Here is a 21,573-nt window from a genome sequence, read left to right on the forward strand (position 1 = left end):
AATAGCTAGTTGACGGGAGATTAATATGATGGAAAATATATAGACCCGGGGGGCATAGGTTTCACTAGTGGCTTCTCTCAAGATAGAAAATTCTACGGTGGGTGAACAAATTACTGTCGAGCAATTGATAGAAAAGCGCATAGTTATGAGAATATCTAGGAATGATCATGTTTATAGGCATCACGTCCATGACAAGTAGACCGAAACGATTTTGCATCTACTACTATTACTCCACACATCGACCGCTATCCAGCATGCATCTAGAGTATTAAGTTCATAAGAACAGAGTAACGCATTAGGCAAGATGACATGATGTAGAGGGATAAACTCAAGCAATATGATATAAACCCCATCTTTTTATCCTCGATGGCAACAATACAGTACGTGCCTTGCTGCCCCTGCTGTCACTGGGAAAGGACACCGCAAGATTGAACCCAAAGCTAAGCACTTCTCGCATTGCAAGAAAGATCAATCTAGTAGGCCAAACCAAACTGATAATTCAAAGAGACTTGCAAAGATATCAAATCATGCATATAAGAATTCAGAGAAGAACCAAATATTGTTCATAGATAATCTTGATCATAAAACCACAATTCATCGGATCTCGACAAACACACCGCAAAAAGTATTACATCAAATAGATCTCCAAGAGAATCGAGGAGAACTTTGTATTGAGATCCAAAGAGAGAGAAGAAGCCATCTAGCTAATAACTATGGACCCGAAGGTCTGTGGTAAACTACTCACAGATCATCGGAGAGGCTATGGTGTTGATGTAGAAGCCCTCCATGATCGATTCCCCCTCCGGTGGAGCACCGAAAAAGGCCCCAAGATGGGATCTTACAGGTACAGAAGGTTGCGGCGGTGGAAAAAGTATTTTGTGGCTCCCCTGGATGTTTTCAGGGTATAAGAGTATATATAGGCAAAAGAAATAGGTCGGTGGAGCTACGAGGGGACCACGAGGGTGGGGGCGTGCCTACCGCCCCTGGGCGTGCCTCCCTGCCACGTGGCTGCCTCGTTGCTTCCTTGACGTCCACTCCAAGTCTCCTAGATTGCGTTTGTTCCAAAAACGATCCTCGCGAAGGTTTCATTCCGTTTGGATACTGTTTGATATTCCTTTTCTGTGAAACACTAAAATAGGCAAAAAAAACAGCAATTTGCACTGGGCCTTCGGTTAATAGGTTAGTCCATATAAAAAGGTATATTAAAGCCCATGAAACATCCAAAATAGATAATATAATAGCATGGAACAATAAAAAATTATAGATACATTGGAGACATATCAAGCATCCCCAAGCTTAATTCCTGCTCGTCCTCGAGTAGGTAAATGCTAAAAACAGAATTTTTGATGTGGAATGCTACCTAATATAATTTTTAATGTAATTCTATTTATTGTGGCATGAATGTTCATATCCAAAAGATTCAAGATAAAAGTTTAGTATTGACATAAAAATAATAATACTTCAAGGATACTAACCAAGCAATTATGTCTTATCAAAATAACATAGCCAAATAAAGCTTATCCCTACAAAATCATATAGTCTGGCCATGCTTCATTTTCGTCACACAAAATGCTCCCATCATGCACAACCCCGATGACAAGCCGAGCAATTGGTTCATACTTTTTAATGCACTTCAGCCTTTTCAACCCTCAGGCAATACATGAGCGCAAGCCATGGATATAGCACTATGGGTGGAGTAGAGTAAGATGATAGGGGTTATGTGAGAAGACAAAAAATGAGAAAGTCTCACATTGACACGGCTAATCCACGGGCTATGGAGATGCCCATCAATTGATGTCAATGCGAGGAGTAGGGATTGCCATGCAACGGATGCACTAGAGCTATAAGTGTATGAAAGCTCATCAAAAGAAAATAAGTGGGTGTGCATCCAACTTGCTTGCTCACGAAGACCTAGGGCATTTTGAGGAAGCCCATCATTGGAATATACAAGCCAAGTTCTATAATGAGAAATTCCAACTAGTATATGAAAGTGACAAAATAAGAAACTCTCTATCATGAAGATCATCGTGCTATTTCGAAGCACAAGTGTGGAAAAAGGATAGTAACATTGTCCCTTCTCTCTTTTTCTCTCATTTTTTTCTTTTCATTTGGGATTCTTTGGCCTCTTTTTTTAGTTGGGCTTCTTTGGCCTTTTTTGTAGTCCGGAGTCTCATCCTGACTTGTGGGGGATTCATAGTCTCCATCGTCCTTTCCTCATATGGGATAATGCTCTAATAATGAAAATCATCACACTTCTATGTACTTACAACTCAAGAATTACAACTCGATACTTAGAACAAAATATGACTCTATGTGAATGCCTCCGGCAGTGTACCGAGATATACAATGAATCAAGAGTGACATGTATGAAAGAATTATAAAGGTGGCTTTGCCACAAATACGATATCAACTACATGATCATGCAAAGCAATATGACAATGATGGAGTGTGTCATAATAAATGGAATGGTGGTAAATTGCATGGCAATATATCTCGGAATGGCTATGGAAATGCCATAATATGTAGTTATGGTGGCTGTTTTGAGGAAGATGTAAGGACGATTATGTGTGATAGAGCGTATCATATCACAGGGTTTGGATGCACCGGCGAAGTTTGCACCAACTCTCAAGGTGAGAAAAGGAAATGCACGGTACCGTAGAGGCTAGCAAATTGCGGAAAGGTAAGAGTGCGTATAATCCATGGACTCACATTAGTCATAAAGAACTCATATACTTATTGCAAAAGTTTATTAGGCCTCGAAGCAAAGTACTAGTAGGCATGCCCCTAGGAGGATAGATTGGTAGGAAAAGACCATCGCTCGTCCCCGACCGCCACTCATAAGGAAAGCAATCAAAGAACACCCCATGCTTCAAATTTGTCACACAACGTTCACCATACGTGCATGCTACGGGACTTGCCAACCATAACACAAGTATTTCTCAATTTCACAATTACCCAACTAGCATGACTCTAACATTACCACCTTTATATCTCAAAACCATTATCAAGTATCAAATTTATCATAGTATTTAATGCACTCTATATGAAAGTTTTTATTATACCCATCTTGGATGTCTATCATATTAGGACTAAATTTATAGCCAAAGCAAACTACCATGCTGTTCTAAAAGACTCTCAAAATAATATAAGTGAAGCATGAGAGATCAATAATTTCTACAAAATAAAACCACCACCGTGCTCTATAAAGGTATAAGTGAAGCACTAGAGCAAAATTATCTAGCTCAAAAGATATAAGTAAAACACATAGAATATTCTAATAAATTACGATTCATGTGTGTCTCTCCAACAGGTGTGTCCAGAAAGGATGATTGTGGTAAACTAAAAAGCAAATACTCAAATCATACAAGACGCTCCAAGCAAAACACATGTCATGTGGTGAATAAAAATATAGCATCGAGTAAAGTTACCGATAGACGAAGACGGAAGAGGGGATGCCTTCCGGGGTATCCCCAAGCTTAGGCTTTTGGTTGTCCTTGAATTTTACCTTGGGGTTCCTTGGTCATCCCCAAGCTTAGGCTCTTTCCACTCCTTGTTCCAAAATCAATCAAATCTTTACCCAAAAACTTGAAAACTTCACAACACAAAACTCAACAGAAAATCTCATGAGCTTCGTTAGCGAAATAAAACAAACCACCACTTTAAGGTACTGTAATGAACTCATTATTTGTTTATATTGGTGTTAAACCTACTGTATTCCAACTTCTATATGGTTCATACCCCCCGATACTAGCCATAGATTCATCAAAATAAGCAAACAACACACGAAAAACAGAATCTGTCAAAAACAGAACACTCTGTAGTAATCTGTATCAAACGCAAACTACTGTAACTCAAAAACTTCTGCAAAAATAGTACTACCTAAATAATTTGTTTATTGATATACTGCAATAGGAATCAGTATTTTATCACGTTCTGGTGATTTTTAACAATTTTTTTTGTGAGCAGAAAGTTTCTGACTTTTTCAGCAAGATCAAATAATTATCACCCAAGAAGATCCTATAGGTTTTACTTGGCACAAACACTAATTAAAACATAAAACCAAATCTAACCAGAGGCTAGATGAAATATTTATTACTAAACCGGAACAAAAAGCAAGGAACAAAATTAAAATTGGGTTGCCTCCCAACAAGCGCTATCGTTTAACGCCCCTAGCTAGGCATAAAATCAAGAATACATCTATGTATTGCATTCTTTGGTAGGCAATCCATAAGTGGCTCTCATAATAGATTCATAAGGTAATTTTTTCTTCCTAAGAAAGTGTTCCATGCCTTTCCTTAATGGAAATTGGAATCTAATATTTCCTTCGTTCATATCAATAACTGCACCAATCGTTCTAAGGAAAGGTCTACCAAGAATAATAGGACATGTCGGATTGCAATCTATATCAAGAACAATGAAATCTACGGGCACATAATTCCTATTTGCAACAATAAAAACATTATTAATCCTTCCCATAGGTTTCTTAATGATGGAATCCGCAAGGTGCAAGTTTAAAGAACAATCATCAAATTCATGGAAACCTAACACATCACACAAAGTTTTAGGAATCGTGGAAATACTATCCACGTTCCTAGCCAACTCATCAACCTTAAGCAATTTTTCTTCAAGCAAAGCATTGAAATTCTTTTGCGAATTCATAAATTCTTTAACACTAGTCTCAAAATCAGAGGGCATCTTATTAAAATTTCCATAAGAGTTGTTGTAGGAATTACCATAATTATTAGACGAATTACTAGGGAACGGCCTAGAATTAAAATTTCCTCTACACGCGTTGTTACCAAATTATTCCTACCAACAAAATTCACATCCATAGATTCATTATTATTATCAATCAAAGTGGACAAAGGCATGTCATTGGGATCAGAAGAAACACTCTTATTAGCAAATAATTTCATAAGTTCATCAATCTTTCCACTCAAAACATTAATCTCTTCAATTGCATGAACCTTTTTACTAGTAGATCTTTCGGTGTGCCATTGAGAATAATTAACCATAATGTTATCTAGGAGTTTAGTAGCTTCTCCTAAAGTGATTTCCATAAAAGTGCCTCCCGCGGCCTAATCTAAAAGATTTCTAGAAGCAAAATTCATTCCGGCATAAATTTCTTGTATAATCATCCATAAATTCAAACCATGTGTAGGGAAATTATGTATCATTAATTTCATCCTCTCCCAAGCTTGTGCAATATGCTCATGATCAAGTTGCCTAAAATTAATAATATTGTTTCTAAGAGAGATGATTTTAGCGGGAGGAAAATACTTAGATATAAAAGCATCTTTGCACTTATTCCATGAATCAATATTATTTTTAGGCAAAGAAGAGAACCAAGTTTTAGCACGATCTCTAAGCGAAACAGAAATAGCTTCAATTTAACTATATCATTGTCCACATCTTTCTTCTTTTGCATATCGCACAAATCAACGAATTTGTTTAGATGGGTAGTGGCATCTTCACTAGGAAGGCCAGAAAATTGATCTTTCATGACAAGATTCAACAAAGCAACATTAATTTCACAAGATTCAGCATCGGTAATAGGAGCAATCGGAGTACTAATAAAATTGTTGTTGTTGGTATTGGAAAAGTCACACAATTTAGTATTGTCTTGAGCCATCTTGACAAGAAATCAATCCAACACGCAAGCAAAGAAGAAGCAAGCAAAAAGAAGCGAACGGAAGAGGGCGAATAAAACGGCAAGGGTGAAGTGGGGGAGAGGAAAACGAGAGGCAAATGGCAAATAATGTAATGCGAGGGATAAGAGTTTGTGATGGGTACTTGGTATGTCTTGACTTGTGCGTAGATCTCCCCGGCAACGGCGCCAAAAATTGGCAAGTTGACGGGAGATCAAATCTTGACTTGACTTGGCGTAAATCTCCCCAGCAACGGCGCCAGAAATCCTTCTTGCTACCTCTTGAGCATGCGTTGGTTTTCCCTTGAAGAGGAAAGGGTGATGCAGCAAAGTAGCATAAGTATTTCCCTTAGTTTTTGAGAACCAAGGTATCAATCCAGTAGGATACTACACGCAAATCCCTAGTACCTGCACAAACAATTAAGAACCTTGCAACCAACGCGATAAAGGGGGTGTCAATCCCTTCACGGCCACTTGCAAAAGTGAGATCAGATAGAGATAATAAGATAAATATTTTTGGTATTTTTGTTGTATAGATTGAAGAGTAAAGATTGCAAAATAAACGGTGATAGAAATAGCTAGTTGACGGGAGATTAATATGATGGAAAATAGACCCGGGGGCCATAGGTTTCACTAGTGGCTTCTCTCAAGATAGCAAATTCTATGGTGGGTGAACAAATTACTGTCGAGCAATTGATAGAAAAGATCATAGTTATGAGAATATCTAGGCATGATCATGTATATAGGCATCACGTCTGTGACAAGTAGACCGAAACGATTCTGCATCCACTACTATTACTGCACACATCGACCGCTATCCAGCATGCATCTAGAGTATTAAGTTCATAAGAACAGAGTAATGCATTAGGCAAGATGACATGATGTAGAGGGATAAACTCAAGCAATATGATATAAACCCCATCTTTTTATCCTCGATGGAAATAATACAATACGTGCCTTGCTGCCCCTGCTGTCACTAGGAAAGGACACCGCAAGATTGAACCCAAAGCTAAGCACTTCTCCCATTGCAAGACAGATCAATCTAGTAGGCCAAACCAAACTGATAATTCGAAGAGACTTGCAAAGATATCAAATCATGCATATAAGAATTCAGAGAAGAACCAAATATTGTTCATAGATAATCTTGATCATAAACCCGCAATTCATCGGATCTCGACAAACACACCGCAAAAAGTATTACATCGAATAGATCTCCAAGAGAATCGAGGAGAAATTTGTATTGAGATCCAAAGAGAGAGAAAAAGCCATCTAGCGAATAACTATGGACCCGAAGGTCTATGGTAAACTACTCACACATCATCGGAGAGGCTATGGTGTTGATGTAGAAGCCCTGCGTGATCGATTCCCCCTCCGGCGGAGCGCCGGAAAAGGCCCCAAGATGGGATCTTATGGGTACAGAAGGTTGCGGCGGTGGAAAAAGTGTTTTGTGGCTCCCCTGGATGTTTTCAGGGTATACGAGTATATATAGGCAAAAGAAATAGGTCGGTAGAGCTACGAGGGGCCCACGAGGGTGGGGGGCGCGCCTACCCCCCTGGGCGCGCCTCCCTGCCTCATGGCCGCCTTGTTGCTTCCTTGACGCCCACTTCAAGTCTCCTGGATTGCGTTTGTTCCAAAAACGATCGTCGCGAAGGTTTCATTCCGTTTGATATTCCTTTTCTGTGAAACACTGAAATAGGCAAAAAAAACAGCAATTTGCACTGGGCCTTCGGTTAATAGGTTAGTCCCAAATTTAATATAAAAAGGTATATTAAAGCCCATTAAACATCCAAAACAGATAATATAATAGCATGGAAGAATCAAAAAAATTAGATACGTTGGAGACATATAATTGTGCAACCTTATTAAGCGAATTCCTCTGCTCAAACCTTTGCAATACTCTCCAGTCATCACTACGTGCAAATGTGTCTTCCAAGAAAATTATTTTTGTTGCTTGATTTGCCAAAATAAAAGGCTCGTTGGTCTGGTATGCCGCCTTGACATTGATGGATTTGAAATAATCATCAGCTCTGGGTTTTGCGATCCTGGAAAATAGGTTATACCAATGACAGCACAACAGAACCACACACCGATGATCCTCGAAACTGGAGATATACTACAACTGAACAATGTCTGTTATGTTAGCATACATTTCAGTTGTCTCTCTGTCGTACGTATCTGTGCTCATGACGGCACTATTTTTTGTCTTCCTACCTTCTTCACGTGCAAGGGTGTTGTAGCGCACATCTCCAACAATGCAAGATTAATAATGTCTTAGCCGAGTATCAGGACCCATTGCTAGTGCGTAAAGGGCATCATCAACTGCCAACGCATCCTCCCGCAACTTCTTAATCTATGGTTAGAAAATAGACAAGCTGATCATCTTATGTACTCAATATATTAAAAAAATGATAGTGCAATTCAAAAGCTTACATGGCTCTTGAACCATTTTGCAAATCCTGCCATAACCAGTTTGTCAATGTTTCTTGGATTTTGCGGCAGTAACTCTTTTTTGTAGATGTTGCACAACATATTGATCGCATCAAACATCTAAATATATAAGAATGTGATGCAAGTTTAGTAGATTATGATGTATAAGCTGCAGTACTTAGCACTTACTTGATATAAGGTAGTATCTCAGGACAGTTATTCAACATAAACCAAACCATTTTGTCCAAATCTTTAGGCTTGTCCTCTTGTCGACTCTTCCCTGTAACTCGAACAGAATAATCGAAAACATTGAGCCCGGGATTGTCTTCACCCACCTCTTTGCTAAGTTGACCAGCCTTTTCAATGTATTTTGAGCAAAATGGCAACACTTCTATAGCAATGTAGGCCTCTGCAATGGAACCCTTGGGTCTAGATCTGTTCCTAACATAGCCCTTGAAAGTGCCTAGCCGCCTTTCAATTGGGTACATCCAGCCATACTGTACTGGACGTCTAAGTAGTGCCTCATCAGGTAGATGAACAGCCAAATGCACCATCACATCAAAGAAGGATGGGTGATATATCTTCTCAAGGTCGCATAGGATAGTCGGTATCTTGTCTCTAAGACGCTCCAAAGCATCTACCCAGATATTTCTACTACAGAGTTCCCTGAAGAATTGTCCCAACTCTGCAACTGCTCTGTATAAGTCAGGGCGGCCCAATCCTCTAAGGATAACAGGTAAAACCCTTTGAAGTAGGACGTGGAAGTCATGAGTTTTCAACCCTTGTACCTTCTTTCCATCTTCACTGACTCTCCTTTCAGGGTTGGAAGCAAATCCATGTGGGAATCTCACACGTGACAGGACCTTGCAGAATTCTTTTCTTTTTACCTTGTCCAAGACGTACACAGCTGGTGCCATATCCCGTGGTTTACCTTCATCTTGCACCTGCAAATCTTGTCTGATACCCAGGTGTGTCAAATCAATCCTAGATTTTAAGGTATCTTTCGTCTTGCCTTCAATATTAAGAAGTGTGCCGATAATGCTGTCACATATATTTTTCTCGATGTGCATCACATCAAGATTATGACGCAGATCCAGATCTTTCCAATACTCCAAGTCCCACAAAGTGGACCTGCGGGTAAACAATAATCTCTCTTCTGCCCTGCCATGCTTCCTTTTCCATCTACCATTACCAGGATGGTTTCCTGGTGTAATATGCCTGACCTTCTCTAATTCCACTTGCAACTCATCGGCGGTGAGCCTCTTTGGCACATCACGGTTTTCATGCTTTCCATTGAACACATGTCTTTGGTATTTTGTAGGATGTGGCTTGTCCTTGGCAAGGAAACGGTGATGTCCAATGTAACAGATCTTGCTCAGTATTGCGTATGACAACGGATTCCTGTCACAGCGAACACATGCATTGTAACCATGTGTCGTTCGCCCTGACAAAGTGCCCAAAGCCGGATAATCATGGATGCACCAAATTATAATAGCACGCGGAAAGAAATCAGCTGGTGGCCTGCTATATAGGTCTTGAGTGAGAACACCCCTCCATAGTTGTTGAAGTTCCTCCACAAGAGGCTCCATGAATAAATCAAAATCCTTTCCAGGACTTTTTGGACCTGGGATGAGCAAGGCCATCATGTAGTTTGATTCTTTGGTGCAGACATTTGGAGGCATGTTGTAAGGGATAACAAGCACTGGCCACATGCTATATGGGGCGCTCTGGTGGCCAAATGGGTTAAATCCATCTGAAGCTAAGCCAAGTCTAATGTTTCTCGGGTCAGCAGCAAACACTACAAAAAATACACTTCCGTGATGATACGTGTTTGTCACAGTAGGTCACGTTTTTTGTCATGCATGTACATCCATGATGATTTTATGACAGAATCAAGATAGTGATACCTCTGCTGTCGTAGAAGTGTTCCATGACATTAACAAAATTATCATCACGGAAGTGTCCACTTCCATGGCGATAAATCGCGCGTCATAGAAGTGCTTTCGTCAAGGGTGACCGACACATGGCATCGACCGTAACGGGTTGCCGTTAAGCTATCCTGTCTGGTTTTGGATCTGATAACCCGTTAACAGCCTGGACCAATGGGGATTTTCCACGTGTAAAATTCTCATTGGCCGGAGGAAACACGTGTTGGCTCACCGTTGGGACAGATGTCATCCACTCATTGGACAGGAGGCGCGTATGATACGTCGACACGTGGCACGGCCCAATAGAGGCGCATTCTAGTGAAAAGGCTGGCGTAGGTAAAGGCCCACCATGTTTTTTCAGACACTAGTGGGCTGGCCCGTTAACAGCCTACCATGTTTTGGGTCAAATTGAGGCCCATACCAGATCAGGCCCGTTCACAGCCTGCCGTGTTTTGGGCCAAATTACGGCCCATATCGGACCATGCCCGTTAAGAGGTCACTATTCTTTTGGGCCCATTCTAAGACAGGTTTGTATTTCAGCCTATTAAATACTCGTTTACCAGTTCGGCCCGATAATAGTTTCGGCCTGTTAGCAGCCCGTGGTGCATCTGGGACGTTGTCGTCCCTATTTAACTTTAGGCCATTTAACGGCCCATGCAGAAACTGGGCTATTTCTTGTCCGAAGTAACTTTAGTCCTCTTAACGGCACGTAGTCTTCGTGGATAAATTTCAGCCCAACTGGCCTATCGGCATGTTAATGGCCCGTGTAACAGTTGGGCCTAATTATAGCCCGCGTTGAATCCGGCCTGCTTACAACCCATCTGATAATGGACCATGACACTTTTGGCCCTATGGCCCGCGTGGATACCGGCCTGCTTAAAGCCCATAATTTTATTGGGCCAAACAGGCCCGAGATATATTTTGGCCTATTAACTGCTCGTCCTATTTGGGCCCAACATGGGCCTTAGGCAGTTTCGACCTGTATTGGCCCGTGAATTTTTCGACTCAACGCTAGCCCAATCTAGGTTTTAGACTGTTAAAAGCCTATGGTATTCTCTGGCCCAGCTGACCAGAACTTTACTCGGGTTGTTAAAGGCGGGAAACTACTATAGGATTAGACCTGCTACTAACCCAAGATGATTATAGGCCCATGTTTTGGCCCATATGAGTAACGGGCTGGCCTAAAGACCGACAAAACTGAGATCCACTGAACCTTCCGGCCTAAATTGCAGCATACCGACCAAAGAATAAACCTAGACTATACAATAAAGAAATTACGGCATATTACATTCACTGGGAATCAAAGTTCGCTACCGGTGATAATAAAGTGCAACGTGACCGCAGATTACATATACTTGGCATCAAAGGTCGCCACCAGTGCATATAAATGCACCGACAAAAGAATATACAAAACTGAGAGCACTTCAGAAAGCACTAGGCCTGGCCAGGACGGGCCCCGCAAGCAGCCGAACAAGCTGATGAGACCTCAGTTGTGTCAAAGATAGATGCTCCATACCTAGGTATAAGACACCATAGTGCGCAAGGCAGTCCTCTGACATATTCATTGCATCTTTGACTTCAAGTCAGAGCTGAGCTGAAGCAAGCCTTTCTGCTTTAAGTTGAGACTGAAGAAGTCGAACTGATTGAGGCGGCAACCGCACAGAGGTTGTCTCACACCTGCTGGTGAGTAGCTTCAACTCACTGTCTTCATCAAGACAAGACTTTGGGGTCATCTCGCTGTCCTCAAGATGGTTTGGCTCACTATCTTCCCTAAAGTTCTGCCTGGCATAAGAGATACGACTCTCAAAGAGAAACAAGGAGACACGTAACAGGTTTCACAATTATATAAGCAAATAAATGGATCTGTTCTGCATAAGGAACATGTTTTTACAACTACAATTTAAAACTTGTAGTTATTGCAAACATCCAATCAGATGTAAACAGCAAAGTAAACAACAGTGGAGGAAATGATGCCTATCCAAATCTATACTAGAACAAAGTTTGAAACCTTGAGAAGGATGAACTTACATTACATGTTAACACGGGCTGGACAAGGCCCTTCTCCATGTTGTTGGAAGGATAATTCAATAAATTCCCCAAAGAAAATTCTTTATAAGCGTTGCCATTTGATAACTCACAAGTATAGGGGATTGCAACAGTTTTCGAGGGTAGAGTATTCAACCCAAATTTGTTGATTCGACACAAGGTGAGCCAAAGAATATTCTCAAGTATTAGCAGTTGAGTTGTCAATTCAACCACACCTGGATAACTTAGTATCTGCAGCAAAGTATTTAGTAGCAAAGTAGTATGGAACTAACGGTAATGGTAGCAAAAGTAATATTTTTGGGTTTTGTAGTGATTGTAACAGTAGCAACGGAAAAGTAAATAAGCGAAGAACAGTATGTGGAAAGCTCGTAGGCATTGCATCGGTGATGGAGAATTATGCCGGATGCAGTTCATCATGTAACAATCATAACATAGGGTGACACGGAACTAGCTCCAATTCATCAATGTAATGTAGGCATGTATTCCAAATATAGTCATACGTGCTTATGGAAAAGAACTTGCATGACATCTTTTGTCCTACCCTCCCGTGGCAGTGGGGTCCTAGCGGAAACTAAGGGATATTAAGGCCTCCTTTTAATAGAGTACCGGACCAAAGCATTAACACATAGTGAATACATGAACTCCTCAAACTATGGTCATCACCGGGAGTGGTCCCGATTATTGTCACTTCGGGGTTGCCGGATCATAACACATAGTAGGTGACTATAGACTTGCAAGATAGGATCAAGAACTCACATATATTCATGAAAACATAATAGGTCCAGATCTGAAATCATGGCACTCGGGCCCTAGTGACAAGCATTAAGCATAGCAAAGTCATAGCAACATCAATCTTAGAACATAGTGGATACTAGGGATCAAACCCTAACAAAACTAACTCGATTACATGATAAATCTCATCCAACCCATCACCGTCCAGCAAGCCTACGATGGAATTACTCACGCACGGCGGTGAGCATCATGAAATTGGTGATGGAGGATGGTTGATGATGACGATGGCGACGGATTCCCCTCTCTGGAGCCCCGAACGGACTCCAGATTAGCCCTCCCAAGAGAGATTAGGGCTTGGCGATGGCTCCGTATCGTAAAACGCGATGAATCCTTCTCTCTGAATTTTTTTTCTCCCCGAACACGAATATATGGAGTTGGAGTTGAGGTCGGTGGACATCCAGGGGGCCCACGAGGCAGGGGGCGCGCCCAGGGGGCAGGCACTCCCCCCACCCTCGTGGAAAGGGTGTGGGCCTCCTGGCCTTGATTCTTTCGCCAGTATTTTTTATTATTTCCAAAAATAATCTCCGTCAAGTTTCAGGTCATTCCGAGAACTTTTGTTTCTACACATAAATAATACCATGGCAATTCTGCTGAAAACAGCGTCAGTCCGAGTTAGTTCCATTCAAATCATGCAAGTTAGAGTCCAAAACAAGGGCAAAAGTGTTTGGAAAAGTAGATACGACGGAGACGTATCAACTTCCCCAAGCTTAAACCTTTGCTTGTCCTCAAGTAATTCAGTTGATAAACTGAAAGTGATAAAGAAAAACTTTTACAAACTCTGTTTGCTCTTGTTGTTGTAAATATGTAAAGCCAGCATTCAAGTTTTCAGCAAAGATTATGACTAACCATATTCACAATAACATTTAGGTCTCATGTTTACTCATATCAGTGGCATAATCAACTAGCGAGCAATAATAATAAATCTCGGATGACAACACTTTCTCAAAACAATCATGATATGATATAACAAGATGGTATCTCGCTAGCCCTTTCTGAGACCGCAAAACATAAATGCAGAGCACCTTTAAAGATCAAGGACTGACTAAACATTGTAATTCATGGTAAAAGAGATCCAGTCATACCCAATATAAATTAATAGTAATGGATGCAAATGACAGCAGTGCTCTCCAGCTGGTGCTTTTTAATAAGAGGGTGATGACTCAACATAAAAGTAAATAGATAGGCCCTTCGCAGAGGGAAGCAGGGATTTGTAGAGGTGCCAGAGCTCGGTTTTAAAGCAGAGATAAATAATATTTTGAGCGGCATACTTTCATTGTCAACATAACAACCAAGAGATGGCGATATCTTCCATGCTATACACATTATAGGCGGTTCCCAAACAGAATGGTAAAATTTATACTCTCCCTCCACCAACAAGCATCAATCCATGGCTTGCTCGAAACAACGAGTGCTTCCAACTAACAACAGTCCCAGGGGGAGTTTTGTTTGCAATTATTTTGATTTGATTTGCATAAATCATGGGACTGGGCATCCCGGTGACCAGCCATTTTCTCGTGGGTGAGGAGCGGAGTCCACTCCTCTTGAGAATAACCCGCCTAGCATGGAAGATACAGACAGCCCTAGTTGATACATGAGCTATTCGAGCATACAAAATAGAATTTCATTTGAAGGTTTAGAGTTTGGCACATACAAATTTACTTGGAACGGCAGGTAGATACCGCATATAGGAAGGTATAGTGGACTCATATGGAATAACTTTGGGGTTTAAGGGATTGGATGCACAAGCAGTATTCCCGCTTAGTACAAGTGAAGGCTAGCAAAAGACTGGGAAGCGACCAACTAGAGAGCGACAACAGTCATGAACATGCATTAAAATTAATAAACATTGAGTGCAAGCATGAGTAGGATATAATCCACCATGAACATAAATATCATGAAGGCTATGTTGATTTGTTTCAACTACATGTGTGAACATGTGCCGAGTCGAGTCACTTAAATCATTCAAAGGAGGATACCACCCCATCATACCACATCACAACCATCTTAATAGCATGTTGGCACGCAAGGTAAACCATTATAAACTCCTAGCTAATTAAGCATGGCATAAGCAACTATAATCTCTAATTGTTATTGCAAACATGTTCATTCATAATAGGCTGAATCAGGAACGACGAACTAATCATATTTACAAAAACAAGAGAGGTCGAGTTCATACGAGCTTCTCTCATCTCAATCAGTCCATCATATATCGTCATTATTGCCTTTCACTTGCACGACCGAACGATGTGAATAATAATAATAGTGCACGTGCATTGGACTAAGCTGGAATCTGCGAGCATTCAATAAATAGGAGAAGACAAGGCAACATGGGCTCTTGGTTAAATCAACGATAATGCATATAAGAGCCACTTCAACAATTTCATCATGGTCTTCTCCTATCGACCCCCAAAGAAAAGAAAAGAAATGAAACTATTTACACGGGAAAGCTCCCAACAAGCAAAAGAAGAACGGGAAATCTTTTTGGGTTTTCTTTAATTATTACTACTATAGCAAGAAAATAAACTAGCTAAAAGCTATTACTAATTTTTTTGGTTTTCTTAAGGTTTTTCAAACACACGAGAAGAAAGCATAAAAAGGAAAATAATCTAGCATGGATATTATAGTGAAAAAGTATGAGCACCGGCATTTAGCAATGAGTGCGTGAATGTAAATGTAATGTCGGTGGGAAATACGTACTCCCCCAAGCTTAGGCTTTTGGCCTAAGTTGATCTATTGCCATGGATGGCCTGGCGGATATCCAAAGTTGTAGTTGGGGTCGTACTGAGATGCAGCAGTCATTGCATTGTGGGCTGCAGCTTAGAGGCGAGCTATCCCAGCCCTCCTCTCGTACTCGGTCGCCTCCTCTCTGGTTATGAAATATCTCCCCTTTGCCTGAAAGTCAAAGAAAGTAGAAGCGGGGAGAGCGACGCGGTAGGTGCGTCGTCTGTCGAAGATTAGTCGGTACTGGAGGAACTGATCGTTCCTCTCAACAAAATGATGACGAACCATAGCCTCGTAATCTAAATAAGTAGGAGGCAACTCAATACATCCTCACGTACAGTTACACCAAGAAAATTAGCTAAACGGGTTGCATAAATTCCACCAAAGAAATCTCCATTAAATCTATTATTATGCAACCTACATGCAACAATGGCTCCCAAATTATAATGTTTATCCCCTAACACAGCACTCCTGAGAACACTGAGGTCAGGAACACACATGTGACATGCTTCATCCTTACCATTTATGCACCTACCTATGAAGAGAGCAAAATAATGTATTGCAGGAAAATGAATGCTCCCTATGGTAGCTTGTGCTATGTCTCTAGATTCCCCCACAGTTATACTAGCAAGAAAATCTCTAAATTCAGATTTGCGAGGTTCACTAGCACTACCCCATTGTAGAAGTTTGCAAGCAGTGGTAAAATCCTCTAAGTCCATAGTATAAGAATTTTCATAAAGATCAAACAGGACAGTTTGAGAATTGCGTGAAGATGAAAATTCAAACCTCCTCACAAAGGAACTAGTGAGATAGTGGTACTGACGGCACGTTTCTGCCTCAAGCTCACAAGATCGGTGTTATGCACATATACGTTAAATTCTTCCTTAATTCCTGCTTGATCCATGAAGTTCTCGGAAGGCCATTCACAAGCCCGCACTGGAGCGTCCCTTGGTGGTTCATCGTCAGCATCGCGCATTGAAAGCCTGGGTCCTTGCTTCCTTGAAGAACCACCTTGGTACGTTTTCCTAAACATATTTCCTCCTCTGAAAAATTTCTAAAATTTTTAGTAACTTCAAAATAAAAATGAACCAAACTCAACAAAATTGATAGCAACTACTCCCACAAGTTCCTAGAACCTATATCATGCATTAGAACTACTTGGAACCATATAAATTTGACATGCAAGCTCAAGAACATGGTCACCTAGGCAGCACAAATTTGCAATGAATAAAGCACTAGAACAAAAACTAATTGGACCAATGGAGGAGTCACATACCAAGGAACAATCCCCCAAAGCAGTTTTGTGAGAGGTGCTTTGAGCAAGGAGATCAAAAATCGCACCAAAATGAGCTAGAACTCGTGCTTGAGTTGGTTGGTGATTTTTTTGGGGAGGAAGAAGAAGTGTGTGGGTGTAGGAATAAGTGGAGGGGAGCCACCATGGGCCCACGAGGTAGGGGGCGCGCCCAGGGGGTGGGCGCGCCCTGGACCCTCGTGCCCAGGTGCATGCTCCCCCTGCTGTGTTCTCAGTGCCAAATGTTCTCAAATATTTCAGAAACAATCATATTAAATTGGCAGGGCATTTGGAGAACTTTTATTTTCGGGGTATTTTTATTGCACGAATAATTCAGAAAGCAGAAAAAAATATATACTATTTTTACTTTATTCATTCTAAATAATAGATAGTAAAGGAGGGTACAGAAGGTTTTGCTTTCTAATTTCATCCATCTCATGCTCATCAAAAGGAATCCACTAACAAGGTTGATCAGGTCTTGTTAACAAACTCATTTCGAATAACATGAAACCGGAGAAATTTTGAATAGCACTATGTTACCTCAACGGGGATATGCACATCCCCAATAATAAGAATATCATATCTCTCTTTGACAGTAGGAAGAGGAAATTCAAAACCTCCAAAAATAATAGATGGAATTTTTCCAATAGAGTTGATACTGTGAACTTGAGGTTGTTTCCTCGGAAAGTGTACCGTATGCTCATTGCCATTAACATGAAAAGTGACATTGCCTTTGTTGCAATCAATAACAGCCCCTGCAGTATTCAAAAAGGGTCTTCCAAGAATAATAGACATACAATCATCCTCGGGAATATCAAGAATAAAAAAGTCCGTTAAAATAGTAACGTTTGCAACCACAACAGGCACATCCTCACAAATACCGACAGGTATAGCAGTTGATTTATCAGCCATTTGCAAAGATATTTCAGTAGGTGTCAACTTATTCAAATCAAGTCTACGATATAAAGAGAGAGGCATAACACTAACACCGGCTCCAAGATCACATAAAGCAGTACTCCTGGATCTCCTAGTTTCTTTGGTATTCCACCCTTAAAAGTATAATTAGCAAGCATGGTGGAAATTTCAGCTTCCGGTATCTTTCTTTTATTAGTAACAATTTCTTTCGTATACTTAGCATAAGGATTCACTTTGATCATATCAGTCAAACGCATACGCAAGAAGATCGGTCTAATCATTTCAGCAAAGCGCTCAAAATCCTTATCATCCTTTTTCTTGGATGGTTTGGGAGGAAAAGGCATGTGTTTATGAACCCATGGTTCTCTTTCTTTACCATGTTTCCTAGCAACAAAGTCTCTCTTATCATAATGTTGATTCTTTGATTGTGGGTTATCAAGATCAACAGCAAGTTCAATTTCTACATCATTATCATTGCTAGGTTGAGCATCAACATGAACATCATCATTAGCATTATCACTAGGTTCATGTTCCTCACCAGATTGTGTTTCAGCATCAGAAATAGAAATATCAGTTGGATTCTCATGTGTGTCAACAACAGGTTCACTAGAAGCATGCAAAGTCCTATCATTTTTTTCTTCTTTTTAGAAGGACTAGGCGCATCTACATTATTTCTCTGAGAATCTTGCTCAATTCTCTTAGGATGGCCTTCAGGATACAAAGGTTCCTGAGTCATCTTACCAGTTCTAGTAGCCACTCTAACAGCATAGTCATTATTCTTATTATTCAGTTCATTGAGCAAATCATTTTGAGCTTTAAGTACTTGTTCTACTTGAGTGGTGACCATAGAAGCATGTTTACTATTACTAATGAGTTTAAGTTCACCTTTAACTCTAGACATATAATCACCCAAGTGTTCAGTCATATAAGCATTTTGTTTGAATTGTCTACCAAAATAAGCATTAAAGTTTTCTTGTTTAACCATAAAGTTATCAAACTCATCCAAACATTGGCTAGCAAACTTAGTAGGAGGGATTTCAGCTTTGTCATATCTATAGAGAGAATTTACCTTTACTACCTGTGTCGGTTATCAAGACCGTGAGTTTCTTCAATGGGTAATGAATTAAGACCATGTATTTCTTCAACAGGCGTTAAATTAAGACCATGTATTTCTTCAATAGGTGGTAAATTCTTAACATCTTCAGCTTTAATACCCTTTTCTTTCATAGATTTCTTTGCCTCTTGCATATCTTCAGGACTGAGAAATAGAACACCCCTTTTCTTCAGAGTTGGCTTAGGAGTTGGTTCAGGAAGTTTCCAATTATCTTCATTTGTCAACATATTATTCAATAGAATTTCAGCTTCATCTGGTGTTCTTTCCCTGAAAATAGAACCAGCACAACTATCCAGGTGGTCTCTGGAAGCATCGGTTAGTCCATTATAAAAGATATCAAGTATTTCATTTTTCTTGAGAGGATGACCAGGCAAAGCATTAAGTAATGGGAGAAGCCTCCCCCAAGCTTGTGGGAGACTCTCTTCTTCAATTTGCACAAAATTATATATTTCCCTTAAAGCAGCTTGTTTCTTATGAGCGGGGAAATATTTAGCAGAGAAGTAATAAATCATGTCCTGGGGACTATGCACACAACCAGGATCAAGAGAATTAAACCATATCTTAGCATCACCCTTTAATGAGAACAGAAATATTTTAAGGATATAATAGTAGCGAGATTTCTCATCATTAGTGAACAGGGTGGCTATATCATTTAATTTAGTAAGATGTGCCACAACAGTTTCAGATTCATAGCCATAGAAAGGATCAGATTCAACCAAAGTAATTACATTAGGATCAATAGAGAATTCATAATCCTTATCAGTAACAAAGATAGGTGAAGTAGCATAAGCAGGATCATATTTCATTCTAGCATTCAGAGTTTTTTGTTTCAGCTTAGCTAATAATTTCTTAAGATCACTTCTATCATTGCAAGCAAGAAAGTCTCTAGTAGTTTCTTCATCCATAACACAGCCCTCAGGCACAACAGGTAATTCATATTTATTGGGAGAGTCTTCATCATCACTTTCATCAATATTATCAGTTTCAATAATTTCATTCTCTCTAGCCCTAACAAGTTGTTCATCAAGAAATTCACCAAGTGGCATAGTAGTATCAAGCATAGAAGTAGTTTCACCATAAGTATCATGCATAGCAGAAGTGGCATCATCAATAACATGTGACATATCAGAATGAATAGCAGAAGCAGATTTAGGTGTCGCAAGCTTACTCAAAACAGAAGCTGAATCAAGTGCAGAGCTAGATGGCAGTTCCTTACCTCCCCTCGTAGTTGAGGGATAAATTTTTGTTTTCGCGTCTTTCAAGTTCTTCATAGTGACCAGCAGATATAAATCCCAAGTGACTCAAAGAATAGAGCTATGGTCCCCGGCAACAGCGCCAGAAAATAGTCTTGATAACCCACAAGTATAGGGGATCGAAACAGTTTTTGAGGGTAGAGTATTCAACCCAAATTTGTTGATTCGACACAAGGGGAGCCAAAGAATATTCTCAAGTATTAGAAGTTGAGTTGTCAATTCAACCACACCTGGATAACTTAGTATCTGCAGCAAAGTATTTAGTAGCAAAGTAGTATGGAAGTAACAGTAACGGTAGCAAAAGTAATATTTTTGGGTTTTGTAGTGATTGTAATAGTAGCAACGGAAAAATAAATAAGCGAAGAACAGTATGTGGAAAGCTCGTAGGCATTGGATCGGTGATGGAGAATTATGCCGGATGCGGTTCACCATGCAACAATCATAACATAGGGTGACACAGAACTAGCTCCAATTCATCAATGTAATGTAGGCATGTATTCCAAATATAGTCATACGTGCTTATGGAAAAGAACTTGCATGACATATTTTGTCCTACCCTCCCGTGGCAGCGGGGTCCTAGCGGAAACTAAGGGATATTAAGGCCTCCTTTTAATAGAGTACCGGACCAAAGCATTAACACATAGTGAATACATGAACTCCTCAAACTATGGTCATCACCGGGAGTGGTCCCAATTATTGTCACTTCGGGGTTGCCGGATCATAACACACAGTAGGTGACTATAGACTTGCAAGATAGGATCAAGGACTCACATATATTCATTAAAACATAATAGGTTCAGGTCTGAAATCATGGCACTCGGGCCCTAGTGACAAGCATTAAGCATAGCAAAGTCATAGCAACATCAATCTCAGAACATAGTGGATACTAGGGATCAAACCCTAACAAAACTAACTCGATTACATGATAAATCTCATCCAACCCATCACCGTCCAGCAAGCCTACGATGGAATTACTCACGCACGGCGGTGAGCATCATGAAATTGGTGATGGAGGATGGTTGATGATGACGATGGCGAGGGATTCCCCTCTCTGGAGCCCCGAACGGACTCCAGATCAGCCCTCCCGAGAGAGATTAGGGCTTGGCGGCGGCTCCATATCGTAAAACGCGATGAATCCTTCTCTCTAATTTTTTTCTCCCCGAACACGAATATATGGAGTTGGAGTTGAGGTCGGTGGAGCTCCAGGGGGGCCACGAGGTAGGGGGCGCGCCCCCACCCTCGTGGAAAGGCTGTGGGTGCCCTGGCCTTGATTCTTTCGCCAGTATTTTTTAATATTTCCAAAAATAATCTCCGTGAAGTTTCAGGTCATTCCGAGAACTTTTGTTTCTGCACATAAATAACACCATGGCAATTCTGCTGAAAACAGCGTCAGTCCGGGTTAGTTCCATTCAAATCATGCAAGTTAGAGTCCAAAACAA

This window comes from Aegilops tauschii, chromosome 1 (assembly GCF_002575655.3).
Source record: "Aegilops tauschii subsp. strangulata cultivar AL8/78 chromosome 1, Aet v6.0, whole genome shotgun sequence".
Taxonomy (NCBI): Eukaryota; Viridiplantae; Streptophyta; class Magnoliopsida; order Poales; family Poaceae; genus Aegilops; species Aegilops tauschii.